The sequence below is a fragment of the Mercenaria mercenaria genome, unplaced genomic scaffold, assembly GCF_021730395.1.
Source record: "Mercenaria mercenaria strain notata unplaced genomic scaffold, MADL_Memer_1 contig_2983, whole genome shotgun sequence".
Taxonomy (NCBI): domain Eukaryota; kingdom Metazoa; phylum Mollusca; class Bivalvia; order Venerida; family Veneridae; genus Mercenaria; species Mercenaria mercenaria.
In genome coordinates this window covers 18,054-26,088 of record NW_026461080.1, presented here as the reverse complement: position 1 = coordinate 26,088, position 8,035 = coordinate 18,054, and the positions used below count along the sequence as shown (strand labels likewise).

General features: G+C 37.0%; 1 long non-coding RNA gene across 1 annotated transcript; it reads left to right on the top strand.

Moving 5' to 3' along the window:
- Positions 1 to 767: 767 nt before the first annotated feature.
- LOC128552639 (uncharacterized) lies at positions 768 to 6,483 on the top strand. Its single transcript, XR_008369132.1, has 3 exons — positions 768 to 884; positions 2,572 to 2,621; positions 5,851 to 6,483. It is a non-coding gene; the product is annotated as an uncharacterized LOC128552639 (long non-coding RNA).
- Positions 6,484 to 8,035: the final 1,552 nt, after the last annotated feature.

Sequence of the window (8,035 nt, the reverse complement as noted above, 5' to 3'; positions counted from 1 at the left end):
AGCGGCTTCTACTTCATCTGGAGCTTTGAGTCTTACACAAGACAAAACATGAAAATTTAGACTAGTGAGATCCTCACTTAGAAAGATACCCGTGCCTTTCAACATTTTTTTATTGGACATAATCTTATCCCGTAGAATGCGTGATTGAAATTTAACAATGATTTGCTGCTTGTTGTTCCGCCTTTTTCCTACTCTGTGGGCAATATCAATGTCACTGTCGTTCAGGTTTAATTTGAGATTTTTTAGTTTCTCGTTCAGTGCATTGCAGACTAATTTTGTAGTTTTTTCTTCATTTTCTTTATTCAAAATTGCGTATCTCTTTAAATGTTCATCGGAAGATATAGAATCCGAGGTTGCCTCAGAAAGTTTGTATAATTTTAGTCGGTTTACATTTTTCTTTAAACCTATTTAAAGCGCTGGTATGTATTTTTAGCTCACCTGTCACATAGTGACAAGGTGAGCTTTTGTGATCACCCTTCGTCCGTCGTCCGTCGTCAGTCCGCTCTTACGAGAGCTACATTGTGGGGTGAGCGGTATAGAATAAGGTTCATTGTGGGGTGATTTTGTATTATGGGGTGCATCCCATAATGACATCATCTTAAACGGGTGCAAATGTACATTGTGGGTTGTTTCTTTAATTTTCTGAGTTGCACCCCAGAAGAAAATGGACATATCTGTCCCTCTTTGGACAGTCACGGACACAATTCGTGTTTAAGAATGATTGCAATCTATTAATAGCGGCCACCCAATGGAATGACCTCAATCGTTAGCATTCGTTATTGTTCGGCAAAAACGGAGTTAAGCGCATGCGCAGTCAAGTGACCTGGCCACGCCGTCGCCATATTGGTAGTCCTGAAGCGGATCTAGACAGCGTTTTCACAACAGTAAGTTTTGTAAAACAAATCATTCATTTGGAAATACAGAAAGTCATATATTCGCTGAATATAATTTTTATGGGGAACGGAATTTCATGCATCAAAACAACTGCTTAATTCGAAAATGCAAGGAAAATTAGCGAGTGTTTCGTACCCAAAATGGTCGTACCATTGTCAAGTTAGAATGCAGTAAATTTAACCCAAGATAATAAAACGTAATAACTGGGTCACAATAAATAAATCTAAAAGTTAGACTTTTTTTTACGTTTTTGAAAGAACTTAAGTAATATTTCTTTAAAATATTGTCCCTGCTATTCAATTGCCCATTATTTGTTTTTATATTCCATGATTTCTACAGAAAATGGCATCCTTTGGGCCTTTTTGCAAAGCTGAAAGCTTCATCTTAGAAAACATTTATTCACTCAATTTTCCCAACGTTAAAATAGTTCTTGTTGGTTTTGTACTTGAATTGGAGGCAATCTCTGACATGAAAACAGACTTTGCAGCTGTTTACCAAATTTTTATCAGAATTCAATCCTGAATTTGAACATGTGAATACACTCACAAATTAAGTAGAATTCTTGATCAAAAGAGAAAGCTCTGTGCAAAGAAATAAGTGAATAGAAAAATGTCAAATTACTCAATCAAAATTTTGCAGGGCCAACAACAAATACAAGTAATCCTTAACTGGCAGAAGAGTTCCCATCTGCTAGTCCAAATAATATTCTACATGAATATTAATGTCTAATTTATAATAGCAAGTAAGTTTGGCTAGAATATTATGACTTTTTTAATTTTTTAATGTCTTCGTTTTCTTAACAGTAAAATACAGATACAAGTAAGGCTTAGAGGGATGGGTGACTACTACAAAATATCAGATCATAAAATTTGACATCCAGATAAACCAAATGAGTAAGTCTAATTGTTGGCAAAAGCCACATAATGTTCAGTGACCTTAGTGTAGAATTTGTATTCATGAATAAATATTCGTATTCATCCCCTGTATTTGTGTTAGACTGGTAACATAGCCCGATCGGGCTTTCGACATAAAATTAATAATTTGTTTTGTTGCCCTCTTTTAGACCTTCTGAAACAGTCCATGCCAATTGTTTTACGGGTTGCAGCCGGAACACTGTCCATGAGATTTCATTTCTTAAAATTTGATACACCTCATTAGTATGTCCATGCCAATTGGTTTACGGGTTGCAGCCCGGAACACTGTCCATGAGATTTCATTTCTTTAAATTTGATACAACTCATTAGTATGTCCATGCCAATTGCTTTACGGATTGCAGCCCATTGAACTGTCCGAGACATTTCATTTCTTAAAGTTTGATGCAGCCCACTGGTACGTCCATGCCAATTGTTTTATGGGTTGCAACCCATAACACAGACATTTCATTTTGATGCAGCCTGTAAGTATGTCCATGCCAGTTACATCACTGGTTGCAGTCCATTACAATGTTGTTCGTGACATTTTTGATGCAGCCCATTAGCATGTCCATGCCGGTGTCACCAACAAGTGCTCAATAGCAAATAAAGTGAAGTTAGAATCCAGGCTGCTGAAATTGCCAGACCGTCTGACCTGTCCAAAATTTAAACAGGCCCAGCACCTTTTGAAGTGGAATTGGTGTGAATGCCTGGCATTTATCCCGAAAAGTAACTTAAAGTTTATAACATTTTATTATATTTTCAGACTGACACCATGTCCAAAAGGCAGCCAGAAAGTAGCTCTGCATGGTAGGAGTAAGTATTCTTTACAATACACTAAAAACCTCTAAACTAGAACCCTCTCATCTTGAATCCCCTTCTGTTTTCAAGAAAGAGTACTGATATAGCAAAGAAATGGTAAAGCAGTGGCTCTTAAAACAGAATTACCAAGTTTAAAACAAATTAAAAAATTTCAGTTTTGGAGTGTATGTGAAATATGCCGGGCAAACTCATTAGAAAAGGTGTTTTTTTTCAAGTTATAGTAGAGCGTTTTGAGATGAGTACATTAACTGTATTCGTCTATATCTTTTGTCTTTTTTTAACAAACTAAGTCAATATGGGAGATTTTTACAATAAATTTGTATTTATAAACCATTTTGAAATTGTAATACGTGTATATTTTATATATAAAAAGCAGCCATTGTTGGTCAAAGTACAACTGAGGTATTTATAAACTGCCAATATGCTAACACTAGGTTGTTTCAGGCTTTTCCCAAGAGTGAATTCATTTACAAACTGATTGGTAGGGTATACTTAATATGTACAGTAAAACACCGCTCGCTCGAGGTCGCAAGGGGATGAGCAAAATGCTCGAGTTATCCATGGTTTCGAGCGACCCAAACATTGACCAACATACGAAGAAAACTAAAGTTTGTTTACGGTCATCGGGACCGTTTGCTGAGTAAACGGTGATGCGTTATAATAACATACTTGTGACATTTTCGAAAACAAACGTATTACAAACATTATCTATTGATAGACGTTTCAGTATGTAATTTGTAAATAGCACATGCGAAGAAACAACTAAGATTTTTTTTTTTTTTAATTTTATTCATCAACAAGTGCATATCATAATTATCGTCTCAATTTTATGAAACGGCTATATTATTTCCTTCATTTGCATGCAAACAACCGCTGATTAAATGACTAAGATCTCGATCCCGCAGGAATGATGCTTTAAGATATCAGTAATTGATCGATATTTGATCAATAAAACTTTTCTTTAAGCTTTTATCAATAATTAATCTCATCATAATATCAAATATACCGACAAACAAACATTTAAGATAGTCTGGGAATAGACTCCACAATTCTCACGGTGTGCGAAAATATTTAATTAACCGATACATTCTGACCGCCGAAGGTGTGAAAAATTTTGACACCTCTGCTCGAGTTAGCCAGACACAACAAAGAGTAAATTAATACACAGGGACCAGGTGTCATGCTCGAGCGATCGAGTTATCGATGCTCGACCCAGCCTTGGTAATATCACATATAAAGTAGAAGGAAATCGGCCGGAACCACATGAATTGCTCGAGCGAGCCCGGGTGCTCGAGTCATCGATGCTCGAGCGAGCGGTGTTTCACTGTATGTACCTCTCTGTTATTCTGTTCAAACATGCTGATCAAACTCTCATACATGTAGACCTCGGACCAGTTTTGACTAACATTCTTTTAGCTAACGTCCCTAAAATTGGCTACAACTTTCCTCATTAGGCTAAAAGCTTAGCTACAAGTATTTTTTCTCCAGCACTAGCACTGTGAAAGTCAAAAATACAACCCTTTGCGATGGATATTTTGATGGTACAGTACTCATAATTCCTACAGGGCGCATTGAATTTTTGATACTGTTTAAACCACATGAATAAAGTTAGCCTGGGAAGCCGTTGATAATATTCGTGCTTTGTCTGTGTGTAGTGTCAGAAGAAATCATACCTAATATCTATGTATTAAAGATCCCACTTAATTTGCGCTTATTAATGTTAATTGGCATTCATCGAGTTTCTGATATTATCAACGCCTGGGGAAATCTGAAGGAGTTTCTATGCCACTACTGATTATCGATTTTCTATAAATAGCCTAATTAACATGTGATTATAGTTGCGCTTGTTCGAAACGAAAACTTTTGTAGATCACTAGGCTGCATTAATTGATATAACATCTTGATAGCTATGATGCACATTTAAGTTTATTCTGACATATTTAATATTTGTTACAACTTGCTGGAAAAGCTATGGGAGGTACAAAGTTATTTGTCTATGACCCGGAAATGTTCGGAAACCGTCGGAATTACAAGATTCCGATCTGTCTTTTTTGTGAGAAATTTGTTTCTATTTTTAGCCATGGATTATCGCTTTTAGAAGTTATCGTTCTTTATCAAACATCCGCATATTTCGGGTGTAATATAGGTGGCACTGCAGTCGGAAAACAGGTTTCCCCAGGCTGTAGATAGAAAAAAAGTTAGAAATTGTCAGACTGGATTCCCAGGTTAGAATAAAGTCTGTAATTTAACCACTTTTTGCTGTATCTCCAGCTAAAAATAGAAAAACTTGTAAACAACTTCTCATGAACCGCTAGATGGATCTTAACCAAACTTGCAGGTCTGTAGCACCCTGGCAAGGTCTTCTCTCGAGTTTTTTTTTTGTCGAATTTTACGCTGGTCACCAGAGCTAAAAATATATTTTGAAAAAAACCTAACGACTTCTTCACATGAATCGCTAATCAAGGATTGTTTTCCTTATATGTCCGGTACCAGTAAACGGACCCGTTCCCAATCGAAAATAGTGTCCATTTTTCCCAATTGCCAAACTAAAATTCCCAAGGCCATAATCAACCAATTAAGAACAAGAAATAGCCTAATTCTCATATTAAAGACATAAAATACATGGAGTATATACAGACTTATGGGTTGCAACCCATAGTTAATTGACTTGGACAAACAACAACTGGGACAAAGTTGTGGGCTGCAGCCCATAATCAACTAACACGGACAAGGAAGTACATTTTGTAACTTTATTCCCTAAATTAAGACAAAATATATTATGTACCAGCTTGTGGGCTGCAACTCTTAGTGAATTGACTTGGACAAACAACAGGTTAGACAAAGTTGTGGGCTGCAGCCCATAATCAACTGACTTGGACAAGGAAGTAACCTTATTCCCTAAATGAAGACAAAATATATAATGTACCTACTTGTGGGCTGCAACTCGTAGTGAATTGACTTGGACAAACAACAACTGGGACAAAGTTGTGGGTTGCAGCCCATTATCAACTGACTTGGACGCGGAAGTAACCTTATTCCCGAAATAAAGACTTTATATATGATGTACTAACTAGTGGGCTGCAACTCGTTGCGAATTGACTTGGACAAACAGCAAGGGACTGAGTTATGGGCTGCGGCTGTTACACTCGGCCACCATGCAACAGTATGTCTATTGAAAACAACAAATGCCCAAACTCTATGTGCATTTATTAAATATTTTCAGGTCCATTAAAGATGTGCCTGATGAAACCATTGGAAATGTCAACAATGGTAGCATGGATGGAAGTGACAGTGATGTACCTTAAGAAAACATTTGAAGTGACAATGATTGTAAGGTGGATGAAAGTGACAATGATGTGCCTATAGAAACCACTGCAAGTGACAACAATGATAACATGGATGAAAGTGACAATGATGGGCCTGAAGAAACCATTTTAAGTGACAACGAGTGTAACATGGATGAAAGTGACAGTGACAGGCCTGAGGAAAATATTATAAGTGATAATAAGGGACAACAATAATAACATGGATGAAAGTGGCAATGATGTGCCTGAGGAAAATATTGTAAGTGATATAACAGTTGTAACGTGGATGGAAGTGATACTAATATTTCTGAAAAAAAAACCCTCAGGGATTGGCTGTAATGAATGAACAGGATGATTTTTTGGGAGAAATAAATGGTGAATAAAGATATTTTGGATTTGACTTCACTTTTACTGAGAATGACAATAATTCGTTTTCAAAAACAGAAATTTGCAGCTTTTGTCTATATAGATTTTGTCATCTTTTTTGTAGACGATTGTGATTTTTTTTCAATTTGGTTTGAAAATTTGATTAATAAAAATAAATGTTGTTTTTTTTCAGATTGTTTGGTATTCATAATGTTGACAAACCCAAGTTATAGTCTCAAGCTCCATTTTAGTGATCTGCTTTGTGTCCGGCATCTGCCAACAATACCTTCTTTTAACATTTACTCCAGAACCGCTTGAACTTCATTACCGGTAGTAGTAACTAATCTGTTTTGCCCCTTGAACAATGTTTTGCTCATGTCGGTCAGTAGGCCATTTGGTTTCCGCTCAGTAACAAGAGATTACTTAGACATGCTGTGGTCAAACTTAATAGGATGACTACCTTTGGTCAGTAGGTAACCCCTTATTGTTTTGGGGTCAGTAGGTCAAAGATCCAGGTCACAGTGACCTCAACACTGAAAACCATTCCCACTTAATTACAAGAGAACGCTTGAACCTGCAGTGGTCAACTGCCTATGGCCAGTAGATGAACCTATAGTTTTTGGGGTCAGTAGGTAAAGTGTCTAGGTCACTGAGACCGCAGCACTAAAAATGTTTGCATTTTAGTTTTATGAGCTGTATCAAACTTTAAGCAATTTATGAAATGTCTCTGTGTAATGAGAGTATAATGGGCTCAACCCGTAAAACAACTGGCATGGACATCCTCATGAGCTACATCAAACTTTATAAAATTAAATGTCATGACAATGATATGGGCTGCAACCAATAAAACAGTTGACATTGACACCCTTATGGGCTGCATCAGACTTTTAGAAATGTGTGTGTCTCTGAGAGTGTAATGGGCTGCAACCTGTAAATAAAATCTGGAAAGTAGATCCCTCGGAAGCACCGAGAACAAGGCAAACAGTGAAAATTGCAGACTCAGTTTGATTGAGTCTGTAAAACAACTGGCATGAAGATCCTAATGAGCTGCATCAAACTTTATGGAATGAAATGTCACTGCCAATTTTGGGTTGCAACCCACAAAAGAGTTGACATAGACATCCTAATGGGCTGCACCAAACTTTATGGAATGAAATGTCATGGACAATGTTATGGGTTGCAACCCCAAAAAGGGTTGACATGGACATCCTTGTTGGCTGCATCAGACTTCTAGAAATGAAATGTTTCTGAGAGTGTAATGGGCTGTAACCTGTAAAAAAATAATTGGCATGGATTAGTCATCCACCTCTTATTGATGTGGAGAAGTTGGCAGTTACTTGCGGAGAACAGGTTTGTACTGGTACAGAATCCAGGAACACTGGTTAGGTTAACTGCCTGCCGTTACTTGACTGAAATACTGTTGAAAAACTGCGTTAAATCCAAAACAAAACATACTTGTGAGCTGTATCAAACTTTAAGAATTGAAATGTTACGGGCTGCAACCCGTAAAACAGTCTGCATTGACATACTAATGGGCTGCAACCCATAACACAGACATTTCAGTTTGATGCAACTCATTAGTGTGTTCATGCCAGTTAGTTTAAACTATTTTTATTCTGAAAAGCATGAAATATTTGCAATACAACAGTTCAGGAATCGGACAGAAAGCAGTCATAGCTTACAGCTGTCGTCCTAATGCCAGTTGTGTTATGAGTTGCAGCCCATTACACTGTCTGA